Source organism: Triticum urartu, chromosome 3A (assembly GCF_056163025.1).
Source record: "Triticum urartu cultivar PI428250 chromosome 3A, HENAU_Tu73, whole genome shotgun sequence".
Taxonomy (NCBI): domain Eukaryota; kingdom Viridiplantae; phylum Streptophyta; class Magnoliopsida; order Poales; family Poaceae; genus Triticum; species Triticum urartu.
Genome location: NC_141875.1, coordinates 213300590 through 213321862, shown reverse-complemented (window position 1 = coordinate 213321862; position 21273 = coordinate 213300590). Strand labels below are relative to the sequence as shown.

Here is a 21273-nt window from a genome sequence, read left to right as displayed (position 1 = left end):
TACCTTGGTTCTCAAAAACTGAGGGAAATACTTACGCTACTTTACTGCATCACCCTTTCCTCTTCAAGGGAAAACCAACGCAATGCTCAAGAGGTAGCACACTGCGACCAAGGCCGAGAGGAAAACGAGAGAACTACGTATTTATTTATGGTGTAGATTCACTCATTTTGCTCCATATGTACTCCGTCTCGGTGTAGTATAGTCACTTGTTGAAATCTATAGAAAGGCAAATACCCCTTTCTGGTTTACATGGCTATACTAGCTAGTAGTACTACAATAGTGGGCTCACATAGCAATTTTGTCTCATGCAAGAACTTGGCTATATGCGTGCTCCAAGGTTCGCAACTGCCACATTCGGGTTGCACTTGGCTCTTCGCCGCTTTGAGAATACGAACAATGATGTTACTACTACTGCTTCTACAATATCGAATCCACTGCTGCATGTTCGATTCCACTGCTGCATGTCCGTCCACCGCGAGCGGGAGGGATAAGCAAAAGCCTGTCCTTGTCTGCGAGCCACCGCGCGCATGGGCGAGGGAGAAGGCGTGTAGTAGTAGTAAAATCAAGCTTCTCCTCATTGTACAAGTTTACACGAGACATCATAGCAGTGGCCCCACATGGTTGCCTCTAAACTTGGCTGAAAGACCCGCAGTGTACAATACTCCATTTGCTGCAACCTCTAACATTTGCCCCACCACAAATTAAAATATATATTCCTGTCTTGACCAGATGAGCGTGCAAACTAGAATCGCCAGGATGATAGGTAGTGCCAGAAGATTATTTTAACCAAAAAATATAGCATGGAGCCAACCCCAACGATTTTAGGGCCTGTTTGGTTCCAATAAGTCACCTGACTTATAAGTTAGGTGACTTATAAGTCACGCCTATTTGGTTGTCATCTGACTTATAAGTCACCTGACCACACCTTCTCACCTTGTTTTTTTATGTAAAGGTGATGGGACCCACGCAAAAGGGGGTGACTTATAAGTTGGGGTGACTTATAAGTTGGGTCTGTTTGGCAAAATAAGTCACTTTTTTCACTTTTCGACTTATAAGTTGGTGACTTATTTGGAACCAAACAGGCCCTTAAGCTTGCAGGCACGGTACACGCTATCCTAGACTACTCTACACATGAAACTGCCACACGAGCGTCCAGGCTGCGCTTGGCTCTTCGCCTCTTCGGGAAGTCGAACAATGGCCCTGTTTGGATACTCTAACTCAGTTAGAGGTTAGAGTTAGATTCTAACCCAGAACTAACCCAGAACTAACTCTAACCAAAAAGGTGTTCGGATAGCAGGGTTAGATGGAGCGCGGATACGGCGAGGCGCCTTCACGGGCGGTGCGAGAGGGAGGGAGGGAGAGGACAAGAAGCTTCGAGGAAGTGAGGAGGGATCTGCCTCGGGAAGAGCGAGAGAAAAAGGTGTTTTTTAGTGGTCCTGAGAAGAACTAACCCAAATAAGCACCTCTTGGGTGGGTTAGATTTTTTGGATGAGTTAGATGCATCTAACCCAAACTAACCCTCCTATTTGGATATTTTTGGGTTAGTTGAGTCCAAACTAACCCAAACTAACTCTAACCTGTGGATTCAAACAGGGCCAATGATGGAGTACTACTGCAGTGGAGGAGTACTACAGTATGCTTCTGGCCATCTGACATCGATTGAACTGCTGCATGTCCACCACGTACGGGAGGGAGAGCTTGTAGCGAACGAAAGCTTCTCCTAGTCCTGCCAGCCACCACGCTCATGGGCGAGCGAGGGACACAGCTTCATTGACTTACTGCTCCTGCATTTGCGTCCATGACAGGTGGGCCCAACAGGTCGGTGGCCCACCTGTCATGCAACCAAAGACAGGTGCGGTTAAGGCGAGAGGGCCTTGTAGTAATCAAACTTCTCGGTCTTGTACAAGTTGACGCAACACATCAAAGCACTGCACTCGATATATTTCAATAATTTGTGTTTACCGATGCATTAATTACAACGCATGCATGCATGCCGTGACTCTCCTTTTGATACTTGCATGTGTTGATTTAATGCACCTTGAAGTAGTATGAATATGTGACGGTAAAGCTTTGTAATGCCCCAGTCCTAATAAAGCGAGAGATGGTTGTGCACGAGGAGGGCGAGATCATGCAGACGGAACAGGACCCGACGATGGAGCTCTCTATGGTCTCGATGTTCCTCACCTTGCTCCACTGCCCCTTGTGCCTCCGCCCCTTGAAGCCTCCAGTGTATGAGGTTTGAATACACCTCGTCCGTTCGGCTGATCGAGCAAGGTGCAGGTTTCTTGATTGATGTGTTGTTCGATTGATTTGTGCAGTGCAAGGGAGGGCACCTGGCTTGCGCGGACTGCCGCGTCGAACGCCCTGGGAACCAGGGGCAGTGCCAGAAGTGCGAGCGCGACGGTGGCGTCGACGTGCGGAACACGGTGGTGGACGCCGTCCTCTCCTTGGTGAGGGTGGAGTGCCCGCATGAAGACTATGGGCTCTACGTCACTTACCACAAGCTCGCCGATCACCAGAGCGTGTGTCCGCTCGCGCCCTGCAAATGCCCCGTGCCCGTCTGCGGCTACGAAGGCCCGCCGCCGGTGTTCTCCCACCACATCAGCACCATGCATCCCATGCCCGTGCACAGGATCCAGTACGGCAAGGCGCTCTAGCTGCAAGTGCCACTGTCGGAGCCACGGCTCTTGCTGTTCGCGGAGGAGGACGACCGCGCGTTTTTCTTGGTCGGCGGCGTGCTCGACATCGGCGCGCCTATCGCCGTGTCGGTCGTCTGCATCAGAGCAGGGGCGTCCCCACTGCCGCAGTACGTGGCCAAGTTGTGGGCGAACGGCCCGCCGGGGGAGCCCAAAGGCAGGACCGACGCCGTCAAGGTGGAAATGGAGGTGACAAGAAGCAGGGATCCCGGTGACGTCGCCGTGCAGGAGCTGGCCTTCTTCACAGTTCCGCCCAAGCTGCTGGCAAGGGCTAAGCTGGTGTCCCTCCACATTCAGATTGACAAGCTCACGTCCTAAATGATTCTCCAGTGCCTTCTATTTATCTTAGTAATATGCTAATATAGGGGTTAGCTCGGTCTACCTTAGCTTAAGAGATGGTGGGTTTTGGTGGCGATGCAACAATTACCTTGACATCAGATCAGCAGTGAAAGTAATTTCGAACAGTCAAATGGATATTTTGGGTATGTTGGATATAAAGATCCTTTGGGTAAGAAGTAACAGCTTATATGCTTTTTTTTCGAAACAGAACAAATTTTTTGTTGACATGCACTAATATATTCGAAACAGACGTCGGGCTGTAGCTAGAAGGGCGGTTGGGACGCGGCATCGACCCATACCGTGGTGACCCCCGATTGGGACGCACCGACTGTGGATTTTCTTCCTCGCCGATCTCGACCGCGTCTACGCAGAACATTGTTCCCTTCCCCCAGCTGCGGGATCAGGCCGGTGATACGTCTCCAACGTATCTATAATTTTTGATTGCTCCATGCTATATTATCTACTGTTTTGGACATTATTGGGCTTTATTATCCACTTTTATATTATTTTTGGGACTAACCTATTAACCGGAGGCCCAACCCAGAATTGCTTTTTTTTTGCCTATTTTAGGGTTTCGAAGAAAAGGAATATCAAACGGAGTCCAAACGGAATGAAACCTTCGGGAACGTGATTTTCTCACCGAACATGATCCAGGAGACTTGGACCCTACATCAAGACACAAAATAGGAGGCCACGAGGTAGGGGGGCGCGCCTACCCCCCAGGCGCGCCCTCCACCCTCGTGGGCCCCCTGTTGCTCCACCGACGTACTCCTTCCTCCTATATATACCTACGTACCCCCAAACGATCAGATACAGAGCCAAAACCCTAATTCCACCGCCGCAACTTTCTGTATCCACGAGATCCCATCTTGGGGCCTGTTCCGGAGCTCCGCCGGAGGGGGCATCGATCACGGAGGGCTTCTACATCATCACCATAGCCCCTCCGATGAAGTGTGAGTAGTTTACCTCAGACCTACGAGTCCATAGTTATTAGCTAGATGGCTTCTTCTCTCTTTTTGGATCTCAATACAATGTTCTCCCCCTCTCTTGTGGAGATCTATTCGATGTAATCTTCTTTTTGCGGTGTGTTTGTTGAGACCGATGAATTGTGGGTTTATGATCAAGTCTATCTATGAACAATATTTGAATCTTCTCTGAATTCTTTTATGTATGATTGGTTATCTTTGCAAGTCTCTTCGAATTATCAGTTTGGTTTGGCCTACTAGATTGATCTTTCCTGCAATGGGAGAAGTGCTTAGCTTTGGGTTCAATCATGCGGTGTCCTTTCCCAGTGACAGTAGGGGCAGCAAGGCACGTATTTTATTGTTGCCATCGAGGATAACAAGATGGGGTTTTCATCATATTGCATGAGTTTATCCCTCTACATCATGTCATCTTCCTTAAGGCGTTACTCTGTTTTCATTAACTTAATACTCTAGATGCATGCTGGATATCGGTCGATGAGTGGAGTAATAGTAGTAGATGCAGGCAGGAGTCGGTCTACTTGTCTCGGACGTGATGCCTATACACATGATCATGCCTAGATATTCTCATAACTATGCTCAATTCTGTCAATTGCTTAACAGTAATTTGTTCACCCACCGTAGAATACTTATGCTCTTGAGAGAAGCCACTAGTGAAACCTATGGCCCCCGGGTCTATCTTCATCATATTAATCTTCCAATACTTAGTTATTTACTTTGCTTTTATTTTACTTTGCATCTTTATCATAAAAATACCAAAAATATTATCTGATCATATCTATCAGATCTCACTCCTGTAAGTGTCCGTGTAGGGATTGGCAACCCCTTATCACGTTGGTTGCGAGGATTTATTTGTTTTGTGCAGGTACGAGGGACTCGCGCATAGCCTCCTACTGGATTGATACATTGGTTCTCAAAAACAGAGGGAAATACTTACGCTACTTTGCTGCATCATCCCTTCATCTTTGGGGAAAAACCAACGCAGTGCTCAAGAGGTAGCAAGAAGGATTTCTGGCGCCGTTGCCAGGGAGTCTATGCAAAAGTCAATATACCAAGTACCCATCACAATCCTTATCTCCCACATTACATTATTTGCCATTTTCCTCTCGTTTTCCTCTCCCCCACTTCACCCTTGCCGTTTTATTTGCCCTCTCTCTCTCTCTCTATCCCCCCTCTCTTTTCCGTTTGCCTCTCTTTGCCCACTTGCTTTTTGTTTGCTTGTGTGTTGGATTGCTTGCTTGTCGCGATGGCTCAAGATAACACTAAATTGTGTGACTTTACCAATACCAACAACAATGATTTTATTAGCACTCTGATTCCTCCTCTTACCGATGCTGAATCTTGTGAAATTAATGCTGCATTGCTGAATCTTGTCATGAAAGATCCGTTTTCCGGCCTTCCTAGTGAAGATGCCGCTACCCATCTAAATAGCTTCGTTGATTTATGTGATATGCAAAAGAAGAAAGATGTGGATAATGATATTGTTAAATTGAAGCTATTTCCTTTTTCGCTTAGAGATCGTGCTAAAGCTTGGTTCTCGTCTTTGCCTAAAAATAGTATTGATTCACGGAATAAGTGCAAAGATGCTTTTATCTCTAAGTATTTTCCTCCCACTAAGATCATCTCCCTTGGAAATGATATTATGAATTTTAAGAAACTTGATCATGAACATGTTGCACAAGCTTGGGAGAGGATGAAATTAATGATACGTAATTGCCCTACTCATGGTTTGAATTTGTGGATGATTATACAAATTTTTTATGCCGGATTGAATTTTGCTTCTAGAAATCTTTTAGATTCGGCCGCGGGAGGCACTTTTATGGAAATCACTTTAGGAGAAGCTACTAAATTCCTAGATAATATTATGGTTAATTATTCTCAATGGCATACTAAAAGATCTACTAATAAAAAGGTGCATGCGATAGAAGAAATTAATGTTTTGAGTGGAAAGATGGATGAACTTATGAAATTATTTGCTAGTAAAAGCGTTTCTTCTGATCCTAATGATATGCCCTTGTCTACTTTGATTGAGAATAATAATGAATCTATGGATGTGATATTCGTTGGTAGGAACAATTTTGGTAACAACGCGTATAGAGAAAATTTTAATCCTAGGCCTTATCCTAGTAATCCCTCTAATAATTATATCCTACAACAATTCTTATGGAAATTATAATAAGATGCCCTCTGATTTTGAATCTAATATTAAAGAATTTTTTACTTCGCAAAAGACTTTCAATGCTTTGATTGAAGAAAAATTGCTTAAGATTGATGAGTTGGCTAGGAACGTTGATAGAATTTCTCTTGATGTTGATTCTTTGAAACTTAGATCTATTCCACCTAAGCATGATATCAATGACTCTCTCAAAGCCATGAGAATTTCCATTGATGAGTGCAAAGAAAGAACCGCTAGAATGCGTGCTAAGAAAGACGCCTTTATAAGAGCGTGTTCCTCTAGTTCCTATGAAAATAAAGATGAAGATCTAAAAGTTATTGATGTGTCCCCTATTAAATCTTTGTTTTGCAATATGAATCTTAATAATGATGGGACTGAATACGATCCACCTTTACCTAGAAGGCGTTCCAAGAATTCGGTGTTTTTAGATCTTGATGCTAAAATTGATGAAAGTGGGATTGAAGAAATTAAAATCCTAGATGTTGCTAAACCCACTATTTTGGATTTCAAGGAATTTAATTATGAAAATTGCTCTTTGATTGATTGTATTTCCTTGTTGCAATCCGTGCTAAATTCTCCTCACGCTTATAGTGAAAATAGAGCGTTCACTAAACATATCATTGATGCCTTGATGCAATCTTATGAAGAAAAACTTGAATTGGAAGTTTATATCCCTAGAAAACTTTATGATGAGTGGGAACCAACTATTAAAATTAAAATTAAAGATCATGAGTTTTATGCTTTATGTGATTTGGGTGCTAGTGTTTCCACGATTCCAAAGACTTTGTGTGATTTGTTAGGTTTCCGTGATTTTGATGATTGCTCTCTAAACTTGCACCTTGCGGATTCCACTATTAAGAAACCTATGGGAAGAATTAATGATGTTCTTATTGTTGCAAATAGGAATTATGTGCCGTAGATTTTATTGTTCTTGACATAGATTGAAATCCTTCATGTCCTATTATTCTTGGTAGACCTTTCCTTAGAACGATTGGTGCAATTATTGATATGAAGAAAGGAAATACTCCCTCCGTTCCTTGATGTAAGGTGTATAAATTTTTGAGAAAAAGTCCGAAATATAAGGTGTATTGCATTGCACCACTCGTTTGGATATATTTTTTAGGGATTTGATTACATTTCCTTATATCGAGCAAGCTCCTCTATTTCCTCATGTCAATTAGTCAGGTGTAATCTTGCCCAAAACTTGTGAAATTTTCCCTCCACACGCGTTCTTTAATTTCCGTGCCAAAAACTATACACCCTATATCTAGGAACGGAGGGAGTATTAGATTCCAATTTCCGTTAAGGAAAGGCATGGAACACTTTCCTAGAAATAAAATTAAATTACCTTATGAATCTATTATGAGAGCCACTTATGGATTGCCTATCAAAGATGGCAATACCTAGATCTATCCTTGCTTTTTTATGCCTAGCTAGGGGCGTTAAACGATAGCGCTTGTTGGGAGGCAACCCAATTTTATTTTTATTCCTTGATTTTTGCTCCTGTTTAGTAATAAATAATTTATCTAGCCTCTGTTTAGGTTGTGTTTTTTGTGTTTAATTAGTGTTTGTGCCAAGTAGAACCGTTGGGAAGACTTGGGGAAAGTCTTGATATCTTGCTATAAAAAACAGAAACTTTAGCGCTCATGAGAACTGCTGCCATTTTTATTTGGAAAGTGCTATTTAGTTAATTCTTTTTGCAGACGATTAATAGATAAATTCCTCACGTCCATAAATTTATTTTAGAATTTTTGGGGTTCAGATCTTGCGGTAGCTACATATTACTACAGACTGTTCTGTTTTTGACAGATTCTATTTTTCGTGTGTTGTTTGCTTATTTTGATGAATCTATGGCTAGTAAAATAGTTTATAAACCATAGAGAAGTTGGAATACAGTAGGTTTAACATCAATATAAATAAAGAATGAGTTCATTACAGTACGTTGAAGTGGTCTTTTGTTTTCTTTCGCTAACGGAGCTCACGAGATTTTCTACTTTGAGTTTTGTATTGTGAAGTTTTCAAGTTTTGGGTAAAGATTTGATGGATTATAGAAAAAGGAGTGGCAAGAGCCTAAGCTTGGGGATGCCCATGGCACCCCCAAGATAATCTAAGGACACCTAAAAGCCAAAGCTTGGGGATGCCCCGGAAGGCATCCCCTCTTTTCGTCTACTTCTATCGGTAACTTTACTCGGAGCTATATGTGTTTTGCTTGGAGCATCTTGTATGATTTGAGTCTTTGCTCTTTAGTTTACCACAATCATCCTTGCTGTACAAACCTTTTGAGAGAGCCATACATGATTTGGAATTTGTTAGAATACTCTATGTGCTTCGCTTATATCATTTGAGTTATATAGTTTTGCTCTAGTACTTCACTTATATCTTTTAGAGCATGGTGGTGGATTTGTTTTATAGAAACTGTTGATCTCTCATGCTTCACTTAGATTATTTTGATAGTCTTAAATAGCATGGTAATTTGCTTAAATAATCCTAATATGCTAGGTGTTCAAGATGATTTTTTTTCTTATGAGTGTTTTGAATACTAAGAGAAGTTTGATGCTTGATGATTGTTTTGAGATATGGAGGTAATAATATAAAAGTTGTGCTAGTTGAGTAGTTGTGAATTTGAGAAATGCTTGTGTTGAAGTTTGCAAGTCCCGTAGCATGCACGTATGGTAAACGTTGTGTAACAAATTTGAAACATGAGGTGTTATTTGATTGTCTTCCTTATGAGTGGCGGTCGGGGACGAGCGATGGTCTTTTCCTACCAATCTATCCCCCTAGGAGCATGTGTATAGTGCTTTGGTTTTTGATGACTTGTAGATTTTTGCAATAAGTATCTGAGTTCTTTATGACTAATGTTGAGTCCATGGATTATACGCACTCTCACCCTTCCATCATTGCTAGCCTCTTCGGTACCGTGCATTGCCCTTTCTCACATTGAGAGTTGGTGCAAACTTCGCCGGTGCATCCAAACCCCGTGATATGATACGCTCTTTCAGACATAAACCTCCTTATATCTTCCTCAAAACAGCCACCATACCTACCTATTATAGCATTTCCATAGCCATTCCGAGATATATTGCCATGCAACTTTCCACCATTCCGTTCATCATGACACATTCATCATTGTCATATTGATTAGCATGATCATGTAGTTGACATAGTATTTGTGGCAAAGCCACTGTTCATAATTCTTTCATACATGTCACTCTTGGTTCATTGCATATCCCAGTACACCGCCGGAGGCATTCATATAGATTCATATCTTATTCTAAGTATCGAGTTGTAATCAATTGAGTTGTAAATAAATAGAAGTGTGATGATCATCATTCATAGAGCATTGTCCCAAACAAAAAAAATATAAAGAAGGGACAATGCTACTATCCTTTTTCCACACTTGTGCTTCAAAGTAGCACCATAATCTTCATGATAGAGAGTCTTTTGTCTTGTCACTTTCATATACTAGTGGGAATTTTTCATTATAGAACTTGGCTTGTATATTCCAACAATGGGCCTCCTCAAGTGCCCTAGGTCTTCATGAGCAAGCAAGTTGGATGCAAACCCACTTAGTTTCTTTTGTTGAGCTTTCATACATTTATATCTCTAGTGCATCCGTTGCATGGCAATTCCTACTCCTTGCATTAACATCAATCGATGGGCATCTCCATAGCCCGTTGATTAGCCTCGCTGATGTGAGACTATCTCCTTTTTTGTCTTCTCCACATAACCCCCATCATCATATTCTATTCCACCCATAGTGCTATATCCATGGCTCGCGCTCATGTATTGCATGAAAGTTTATAGGTTTGAGATTACTAAAGTATGAAACAATTGCTTGGCTTGTCATCAAGGTTGTGCATGATCAGAGCATTCTTGTGTGACGAAAATGGAGCATGACTAAACTATATGATTTTGAAGGGATGAACTTTCTTTGGCCATGTTATTTTGAGAGGACATAATTGCTTACTTAGTATGCTTGAAGTATTATTATTTTTATGTCAATATGAACTTTTATCTTGAATCTTTCGGATCTGAATATTCATACCACAATTAAGAAGAATTACATTAAAATTATGCCAAGTAGCACTCCGCATCAAAAATTCTGTTTTTATCATTTACCTACGCGAGGACGAGCATGAATTAAGCTTGGGGATGCTTGATACGTCTCCAATGTATCTATAATTTTTGATTGCTCCATGCTATATTATCTACTGTTTTGGACATTATTGGGCTTTATTATCCACTTTTATATTATTTTTGGGACTAACCTATTAACCGGAGGCCCAGCTTAGAATTGCTGTTTTTTGCCTATTTTAGGGTTTCGAAGAAAAGGAATATCAAACGGAGTTCAAACGGAATGAAACCTTCGGGAACGTGATTTTCTCACCGAACATGATCCAGGAGACTTGGACCCTACGTCAAGACACAAAAGAGGAGGCCACGAGGTAGGGGGGCGCGCCTACCCCCCCAGGCGCGCCCTCCACCCTCGTGGGCCCCCTGTTGCTCCACCGACGTACTCCTTCCTCCTATATATACCTACGTACCCCCAAACGATCAGATACGGAACTAAAACCCGAATTCCACCGCCACAACTTTCTGTATCCACGAGATCCCATCTTGGGGCCTGTTCCGGAGCTCCGTCGGAGGGGGCATCGATCATGGAGGGCTTCTACATCATCACCATAGCCCCTCCGATGAAGTGTGAGTAGTTTACCTCAGACCTATGGGTCCATAGTTATTAGCTAGATGTCTTCTTCTCTCTTTTTGGATCTCAATACAATGTTCTCCCCCTCTCTTGTGGAGATCTACTCGATGTAATCTTCTTTTTGCGGTGTGTTTGTTGAGATCGATGAATTGTGGGTTTATGATCAAGTCTATCTATGAACAATATTTGAATCTTCTCTGAATTCTTTTATGTATGATTGGTTATCTTTGCAAGGCTCTTCAAATTATCGGTTTGTTTTGGCCTACTAGATTGATCTTTCTTGCAATGAGAGAAGTGCTTAGCTTTGGGTTCAATCTTGCGGTGTCCTTTCCCAGTGACAGTAGGGGCAGCACCACACGTATTGTATTGTTGCCATCGAGGATAACAAGATGGGGTTTTCATCATATTGCATGAATTTATCCCTCTACATCATGTCATCTTGCTTAAGGCGTTACTCTGTTTTCATTAACTTAATACTCTAGATGCATGTTGGATAGCGGTGATGAGTGGAGTAATAGTAGTAGATGCAGGCAAGAGTCGGTCTACTTGTCTCGGACGTGATGCCTATATACATGATCATGCCTAGATATTCTCATAACTATGCTCAATTCTGTCAATTGCTCAACAGTAATTTGTTCACTCACCGTAGAATACTTATGCTCTTGAGAGAAGCCACTAGTGAAACCTATGGCCCCCGGGTCTATCTTCATCATATTAATCTTCCAATACTTAGTTATTTACTTTGCTTTTATTTTACTTTGCATCTTAAACATAAAAATACCAAAAATATTATCTTATCATATCTATCAGATCTCACTCTCGTAAGTGGCCGTGTAGGGATTGACAACCCCTTATCGCGTTGGTTGCGAGGATTTATTTGTTTTGTGCAGGTACGAGGGACTCGTGCGTAGCCTCCTACTGGCGTTCTATGCTTGTGAAGAGAGCAACCCAAGCAAGAAGGCTTGTAGCTTAGGCTCCTGCTAGTGTATATATAGTGGTTTTCTTTTTCTCTCCATATCAACCATTTTATATTGCATACGTGTCATTGAAGAGTGAAATGATGGTTGCTTCTTCCGACTAACTTACTGTGTGATTTGACGGCTCCTTTAGTGGCCTCTACATGTACTCCCCCTATGTGTATGCAACAGTCACACATACACGTGGACGCAAAAACGCGCGTGACGCCCTAATGCATGCATGTACGAGCACACGATGGAACACACACGGTCACGCTCAAGTGCTCACTACATGTGCATGCACACACATACTCAGCCAGGGTGAGCTAGTGACCGTATAAACACCGGAAAATGTATATATTGAGCGCAATGAGCATATTATGAAGTCCACTAACCATATTTTTACAAATATACAGTGACAGACAGTGTATTTATCTCGTTTGAAATTAAGCCATATTAACCGGAGAGGAGGCAGTATGGACTAGCATTACTTTGCTGTGGCCCGTCAACTTGCCGAACGAGGAGAAGCTTGCGCGCGGTGGCTCGCAAGACAAGGAGAAACTTTTGACTAATGCAAGCCGTCCTTCGCTCAGGCGGTGGACGTGCGACAGTTAATTCGGTGTCAGATTGCCAGAAGCATACACTATACTAGTAGTACTATTATTGTTGCACTTCCCGAAGAGGCGAACAGCCAAGCGCAAAGTTTACTAGTACTAGTACTACTACTATAGTCTATAGAGGTAGTACTAGGAACCGGATGGAGGAGCGTCTGCACTCTTATTATATTTTTAAAATGTGATAAAGCAATCTTCAACACATTTGGTTCTCTTTGAGGGTTCTCGCATGTGATAATGGAAGTTGATTGCATGGAACATTCGCCACAATTCTCGCTTAATTCTGGCTCATATCCTGTTACAAATAGGAGCGCTCGGTAATATTTCCTCTTTTTTTGTTATTCAGCATGTAAACAGGTCAGCAAACCTTGCGGCGCATCTTTATGCGAACCGTGCTTGCTGCACTTTGAATGTGGCCGAGAGCTAGCTTGATGAAACACCTCGCTTCCTACTTCTTTTTTGCGGGGTACCTCGCTTCCTAGTGACTAGTGTCTTGGATGATCATCCTAAGAATGCTTATATATGAATAAAGCTCTCTCATTTACCCGCAAAAAAGATTAAGTCATATTAACCGGAGAGGAGGCAGTATGGACTAGCATTACTTTGCTGTGGCCCGTCAACTTGCCGAACGAGGAGAAGCTTGCGCGCGGTGGCTCGCAAGACAAGGAGAAACTTTTGACTAATGCAAGCCGTCCTTCGCTCAGGCGGTGGACGTGCGACAGTTAATTCGGTGTCAGATTGCCAGAAGCATACACTATACTAGTAGTACTATTATTGTTGCACTTCCCGAAGAGGCGAACAGCCAAGCGCAAAGTTTACTAGTACTAGTACTACTACTATAGTCTATAGAGGTAGTACTAGGAACCGGATGGAGGAGCGTCTGCACTCTTATTATATTTTTAAAATGTGATAAAGCAATCTTCAACACATTTCGTTCTCTTTGAGGGTTCTCGCATGTGATAATGGAAGTTGATTGCATGGAACATTCGCCACAATTCTCGCTTAATTCTGGCTCATATCCTGTTACAAATAGGAGCGCTCGGTAATATTTCCTCTTTTTTTGTTATTCAGCATGTAAACAGGTCAGCAAACCTTGCGGCGCATCTTTATGCGAACCGTGCTTGCTGCACTTTGAATGTGGCCGAGAGCTAGCTTGATGAAACACCTCGCTTCCTACTTCTTTTTTGCGGGGTACCTCGCTTCCTAGTGACTAGTGTCTTGGATGATCATCCTAAGAATGCTTATATATGAATAAAGCTCTCTCATTTACCCGCAAAAAAGATTAAGTCATATTAACCGGAAAGGAGGGAGTATGGACTAGCACTACTTGTTGGTGTGTCCCGTCAACTCGCAGAACGAGGAGAAGCTTGCAGGACAAGGTGAAGCTCGCTTATGCCTTTTTACTAATGCAATGTACCCTCGCCCAGGCGGTGGACATGCATCAGTTCATTCGGTGTCAGATTGCCAGAGGCATACACTATAGTACCGAACATGCGGAGTACCATCATTGTTCGACTTCACGAAGAGGCGAAGAGCCAAGCGCAAGGTTTAGTAGTACGAGTAGTACTACTACTAGAACCGCATGGTGGAGCCTATGTACTCTTATTTTTTTAATCTCTGATAAAGTACACATTTATTTCGAAGAAGGGCGGAAAACGGCAGCCCAACATGTAATGATGATATCGATCAACCATGCTCGAATATATCTTGGCCTCCGTGCGAGCCCGTCTGTGTGTTCTCGCTCCTCATCTCTCTCAAGGAACGGCGGGTTGGCCATTTTGCCGTCAATTGCGATCGGTTTGTTCAGACTCCGGTCCCACATGTCAGTGATATGCCAAGAGGAAGTGCATTGACCTACTGGCCATACGCGTACTTGGTTTTGCACCTTCATACTACTCCTCCCTCTGTCACAGTTTACAGGGCGCGCTTCATTATGATGCATTTCTCTCAATGCATTTCCACCACCAGAGAGACTTTAGATGCATTTGGTTTAATGCTTAATTAATTAGGGTGTGGTAACCGCAATTTTCTCTTGATGTAGTACTATGGAGTGGAGTATGTGCATGCATGTGTGTACCCGGGGTGGATGCACTGCATGCATGTGTGTACACATTATTTCTTCTAGTAATAGACGCCGTGCTCTAACTACTAATGCTATTTTTCAGGCCGATCGCTAGTCGCCTTGGTCCCAGAGATTTTCTCTTTTTCTGAAGCGCGCTCTATAAACAGTGACAGATAGAGTAGTATGAGCGGATTCAAAGAAGAGCATATTGATGGTCGCTTCTTCCGAGCAACTTACAGTGGGAAAGGTGGGGCTTATGATTTGACTGCCCATTACTCACTATTAATGCGGCGCAACAACCGGTCAGAGTCTCCCATGCGGCCGTGACTACCCCCTCGGTTCTTAAATATACTCCGGAGTATTTGTCTTTCTAGAGATTTCAACGAGTGACTACTCAAATATTTGTCTTTTTAGAGATTCAAATGGACTATTACATACGGATTTATATAGAAATATTTTAGAGTGTAGATTCACTCATTTTGCTCCGTATGTAGTCACTTGTTGAAATCTCTAGAAAGACAAATATTTAGGAACGGAGGGAGTACACATACGAAGAAAAATGAGTGAATCTACACTCTAAAATATGCCCATTTGAAATTTGTAAAAAGACAAATATTGTTGATGACATTTGCGACGACAAAAAAGTACCATATTCCTTGTCCTAAGGGAAGATAACAACACGGTTGTGTTTGTCTAAAACGGTGTGAGGACGAGATTGCAATATGGAAATTACGCCGGACGAGCTACGTTTTGTGCAAAGAACTATGGAAGATCCACATGAAGCGACGTGGGAAGATGGGCAGTGGAGCAAAGCCGGAGGGGATACCTGGAGGTCGTTGGGATGTAACTAGGTGGGCGGCAATGGGCGGAATCTGCCCATACCGCGACATCGAGCAGGTGGCGTAGGCCCTACCGCGCCAGAGCTTGGTCAGAGAGAACGGCGTGTACCGCAGATCGGGACGTGCTGCCTCGGCGCCGTCGAACGGAGAAACGATGCACGTCCTCCCTTTCCGATGGCGGACGGGATGCAGTCGGATCAGTGACCAACGGTGAGAGAGAGAGAGGCCACCGCAGCATTGTGTGAGATACTCTGAAGATAGACAAACCAGGCAGGGAGGCTCCATTGTATATAGTGCAGCGGACTACCTTTTTCTCCATAAAAATCGTTTTATATTCTGTGTACGTGCCATTGAGCGATATAACTTTATTTGAAAATAACGCGCCAACGCATCAAGTCGAACTTTGTTTCATGCACGCGTGGTACATGACCTCCGTAGGTAAACAACCTCTACACGTGTTCAAATTAGCACGTGGGATGCCATTTCGTACAGAAATGAGCTCCACCGTGTACCCGCGCGAGTACGTGTGCACGGTGCACCTATTCTCTTCTTGTATATGTACACCACCTACGTGGGGTTGTGTGAGAGAGATACAAATATAGAGAGATATAGTGTGTGGGTTCGTGAGAGTTTTTTTAGGGGATGAGGGGGGGTCAATCAAAAAATGTAACATATGCAATGTGCGTGAAATAGAGTCCTGGATATATCATATATATAGAGGGGGCGATCCACAGGAAGAGAGTGGAGGTATCATCGACTTGAGGTGTCCATAGAATCGAAGAGAGGGATGATGTGTGTATGTGCGTGCGCGGTCGATAAACAGTTCCATCGAATTTGTGTGTGCCCACGTCAAAGATATAGAGTGGCTGGCCTACTAGAACGAGAGAGGGGGCATGTGCGGTTTGTCTTTGTGGCATGGATACCTACCTACAGCGCTCGACTATCGGTGTGTGCTGGGGGGGAGGCCTAATTAACTATAGAGGTACAATGGCTGGTATGTGTGGAGGAGGAGAGAGGCCTACCTCATGTATTAAGGGAGATCGATCTACCTCATGTATTAAGGGAGATCGATCGACATCCATGCATATGTGTAGGAGAGGAATAAGGTTGGGAGAGAGACGGAGCTAGAGTGTTGGAGGGGGTGGTAGTGGAGTTGCTTCTAACAAATGGTGGGATATGCTTGCTAGACAACTGGAGGGCACACCTGCATTATCAATAAGAGAGGGGATGGCTGCCTATCTATGCACGTGCGTGTGAGAGACGGGTCAGGAGGCATGCACGAATGATAAGGGGGGAAAGATATGGCTGTGGTAAGTGGACATAACTACATAGGAAGATCAATCGTCCTTTGTTAGAGAAAGGAGAGACATAACTTGTGAGGTACGTCGATCAATGGGGGGGGAATAGTTAAAGTCGACCTAGGTATATGTTGGGAGATCGATCGGTATACATGCATGTGTGTGTTAGAAGCAAATGAGGCACGGGGAGAAGGATAGAGAGAGAGGGATGCATCTAGGAGGTGGTGCGAGAGTCATACTATATTGAGGGGGAAGGAGTGTGCGAGTACGAGATCGATGAAAAGAGTGGGGGAGTGAGGCATGGACGGTGATTAGAGAAGAGGGGAAGCTTGTGTTTGTGCTAGGCACACCTGGCTAGAGAGGCATATCGATCGATGTGTGCCGTAAAGAAGGAGCTGGGGGGCCTACACACACCGTGGGTGAACGACCTAAAGTGAAAAGACGAATTTGCGCGATGGAGCTAGATAATGCTGAGGGAGGGTGAGAGGGATACGGGCGTCTGCATGCACGAGAGAAAGTTAGCGCTAGCTAGCTACAAAGATAAGAGGATTGTGTGGGTGTAAAAGACGAATAGAGATCATACTTCATTATAAAAAGCGAATTCAGATATTTGAAGAATTTATCATAGTGTTTTAAACCGACGCATGTGTGAATATATATAACGGTGATACACATGGTGTGGTTATGAACATGTTATACTACATATAATATATTTTATCTCTACTCTTATAAAAAAACAGAGTTGTTGATGATGGTGCCATCCTGCAATATAGGCCGTCCGATTTATATCTGACGGATAGGAAGGAAACTATGGCAATTTTGAAAAAACATACCCACACCCCTCTCCATATTTGCAAATTAGCCCCCCCCCTTGATCATGTTGATGTTCTGTGGAACGCATGGGCATCTTGCTAGTACTATGTATAACATATAGAACATTGATCATAATTTGGGCTAATGTGTGGCTTTTGCAGCTCAGGTCTAAATACTTGTCATAATGTAGGGGCGGGGCACTATACTATGTGTGATAAACACGGTGTACACGTATGGAACATGGTTTAGATTATGAGTATATAGTTAGTACATCAAATGTACTATTATTTGGAATCAACATCAAGTGTATTCAAAAAATAGAATTCGAGTTCTTGTAGTACACATAGTTCATATCTATCTCTATAGTAATCATGTGGTGTGTTATTAAGGTAATACACGAATGATGGTTGAAGTTGGCAACAATCATGATTGTAGATTCTTATTGAAATAGAGAAACGAATTCAAATTCAGTTGGAATTGCAGCGGTAGTATAGACATTTGGAATGCACTAAAATGTTGGTATGGGTAGGTTACATGCATTATACAGCAAGCGAAAAAATTTAATTGGACATAACATGGATTCATACTACCGAATAGCATTTAATTGCACTAAATTGTTGGTGTGAGTAGCTTTAAATAGCATTTTTATAGTAAAACGGGGCAAGACTCTCTCTTTGTGTGGTGTGAATAGTTTTATTTTTTTCGTTTTCTTTTTGGCTGAGGGAAGTGCGAATTGATTTGGTACGTACAAGTACAATATTACACGTTAGGCTTGTCCCTAAAATTCAACCCGCGCCTTGTTATATCCCGAATATTCAGATATCGTGCTCCCAAAACTGGCACCTTCACAACCCGCGCCTTGCTATCCCGAAATTACAACGCGCGCGAAAACTCCCTCCAGCTGCCAAATCCTGACATGCAAAATCCCCCTTCTAACCCTGAGCCAAAAGGGCTGCTAGTTCAAATCGATGGGGGGTACTTTTGTAACACACCCCACATTTTGGACAAGCGCATCCCTAAGTCATGGTTCACCCCCTCCCATCGCCTCCTTTTCGCCATTCAAAATCCCAGGCCGCCATAACCTCTCCGCTCCAGCCGCAAAACCCCACCCTCCTCTGTCCACCACCTCGCCGCTGCATAGCCGGGGCCTCTTCCCCGACGACATCGTCCACCGCAACACCTCGACATCCCTCGTCCACCTCCCCGGATGAGGATCCATCGTCCATCTCGTTGTCCCGCCGGTTCAGCCGCCCCGTCCTCCACCTCCAAGGAGCTGCTCCGACGATCGCCTCATCTATCGCGGCTGCTCCATCCCCACAGTGCGGCCTTAAGCTGCTCCACCGGAACCGCAGCATCCTCACCGACTCCTCGGAATAAGCCGAGGCCTACTCGGCGCCACCAAAGAGGTTGTACACTCATCGCATCGCACCTTCTCCTTAGCTCGACCTCCCGGCGCCGACAGTGCTCCATCCCGCACCCCCATGTAGCAGCTACCTTCAAGCCGGCGCCGCGGTCGACATCTCCACAGCGGCTCTCCCCCAGTGCGAGGCCCCTTCGGTGGAGGCGTCCATACCAGCCGGATCTGCTGCTGCTGCTTCAGCTCTCGCTCGCTCGCTCGTGCTGCTGCTGCTGCTCCGGCTCTTGCTCGATTGCTCGCTCGCCCAGCTGCTGTTGCTCCGGTTCTCGCTCGCTCACTCGCGCTGCTGCTGCTGCTCCGGCTCTCGCTCGATCGCCCAGCTGCTGCTGCTCCAGCTCTCGCTCGCTCGCTTGCGCTGCTGCTGCTCTCCCCTCCCTCGTGCTGCTGCTCTACTCCGATTTAGCTACACTTTAGTCGACTGAATCGACTTTTGGGTCAATCGATTTTCAGGGGGTGGGGGGGGGGCTCGCTGGAGTTAAGGAAGAACCACCCGCAGCGGGGACGGGGGCTTGCCGGAGAGGTACCCCACTATCTATCTTAGGGTTCAGGGTGGGTGGTGGGGGGCCTATAGGGCTGGCCGAGGCGGCGGTGGACCGGCGTTGGGGAGTTGTTTCGGGGCGGCGAGGCGGCGCTGGGCCCAGCGGTTCGGCCGGTGGTGGCTGGCGGCTGAGGGGGGTGCAGGTTGAAGATGAACTGCAGGCCCTCCCTAAACTACATGTCAAGTGCTTCTCTGCTACCATTGCATTCAATTTCGACAGTAACATTCAGATTCCACAGTAAATTTCAGTTTCGACAGTTAAGTTCAGAGTCAACAATTTTTACCTCATCTGTTGTAGTTAGGTGGATTTTGGTGATGTAAATTTTACATACATCATCTATTGGAGATGCTATTAGAATCCCACTTGAGATTGACGATGTCTGTCTTGTGCTGCTTCAGCCTTGACGTCTTACGGCTCACCGGGGCTGCTCCAACGACAGAACAATCCATCACAATAGAGCAGTGCCCTGGACGCCGTCTACAGATTCCTCAGATCTTCCTCCACACCTCCAACAACCACCTCTGCCTCAACTGCTTCAGCGACCAACCCAATGATGCTGAGGTCGACACGGCCACGGCAAAGAGGTTGTACACTTTTTGCATCACTTATTACTATACATTCATGTAGATCCATTAGGGCTACTTTGGTTCGACGGAAAAACATAGCAATAGGGAATTTTCCAATGGCACTCTACTATTCAATTATTCATGCATTTTTTTGAAAGGAATGAAGCAAAACATCCTGGACCTACTTTTCGAAATCCTATGCATGAAAACAAGACCAAGTGCATTAATGCCAGAATAACATTCTAACTGTACAATCTTTCATATGGTTTCACTTTATTTTGGCCATGTTTCTTTGCATTCCTCTGCTCTTCCAATTCCTGTAAACCAAACACCCAAGTTGACAGAAATCCTGTGTTTACAAATGCTCTGTTTACCATGTGCATTCCTATCGTATTCCGGTGTTTTTCCTATCCCTGCGTTTTTAGAATCATGCAAGCCAAATGAGCCCTTACAGAATTACTTCAGTTACAGGTAGGCGTCGAAGGGAACTTTGTGTGGTTTGTCCTGCTCCTGCCGTGACATCGTCCACCTCACCTGAGGTGCTCCATCGACACAAACATCCACCAAACCAGACATCACGACTCCTGACCATCTTTCGCTGCCTCAGATCTCCTTCCCTGTCATCGGCACCCACCGCAACGGCAACACCATCATCGACTCAGCAGATGAACCTGAGGAGTACACGGGTCCGCAAGAGAGGTCACACTCTTTTTATTCTACTTATGCTATGCATTGCTTAAAATTATTTGGTACTTTATCGTCCTGTTCACCTCTTGGACTCCAAGTCAGGTCCAAATTAATGTTCAAACTTGAGTTCTAAATTAGTTGTGGGGCACATATCGAGGAAGCAATGAATAGTATCTCTGTCTAATATCTGGTTCACCTAGGGTATGCCTATGTTGTTCATCTTGGGTGGGAAACAAATAGTAAAGCAACCATCATCTGTATTTTTATTAAATTAAAGCAATCATCAGCCTGCTATCATTATTTTTGGATCCATCCACTGGTTGTTACCATCACTCTAAATTTCTGCATGCTCTCCTTACATAATCTCACCATATTTTTTTCGTATGCATGTCAGATATTATACACAGTCATGCTGAACATGTAGAGAAAAAGACAAGAGTTTTGCACGGCAATACAATGTCATGCAGACATCGCTCCATGGTGGGTTCAATGGCAAACCCTCCCCACCCCTCTCCAGATTGTAATCTAGAGGAAGATATCTGTTCTGAGGCGGATTAAGACGCCGCTGACCACTCCTATTTAC

The 21273-nt window shown here is 44.1% G+C and overlaps 1 pseudogene; it reads left to right on the top strand.

The window, feature by feature from the left end:
- The first annotated feature begins 2101 nt into the window (after window positions 1-2101).
- On the top strand, window positions 2102-3014 carry LOC147979244 (E3 ubiquitin-protein ligase SINA-like 4; annotated as a pseudogene).
- The last annotated feature ends 18259 nt before the right edge of the window (window positions 3015-21273 follow it).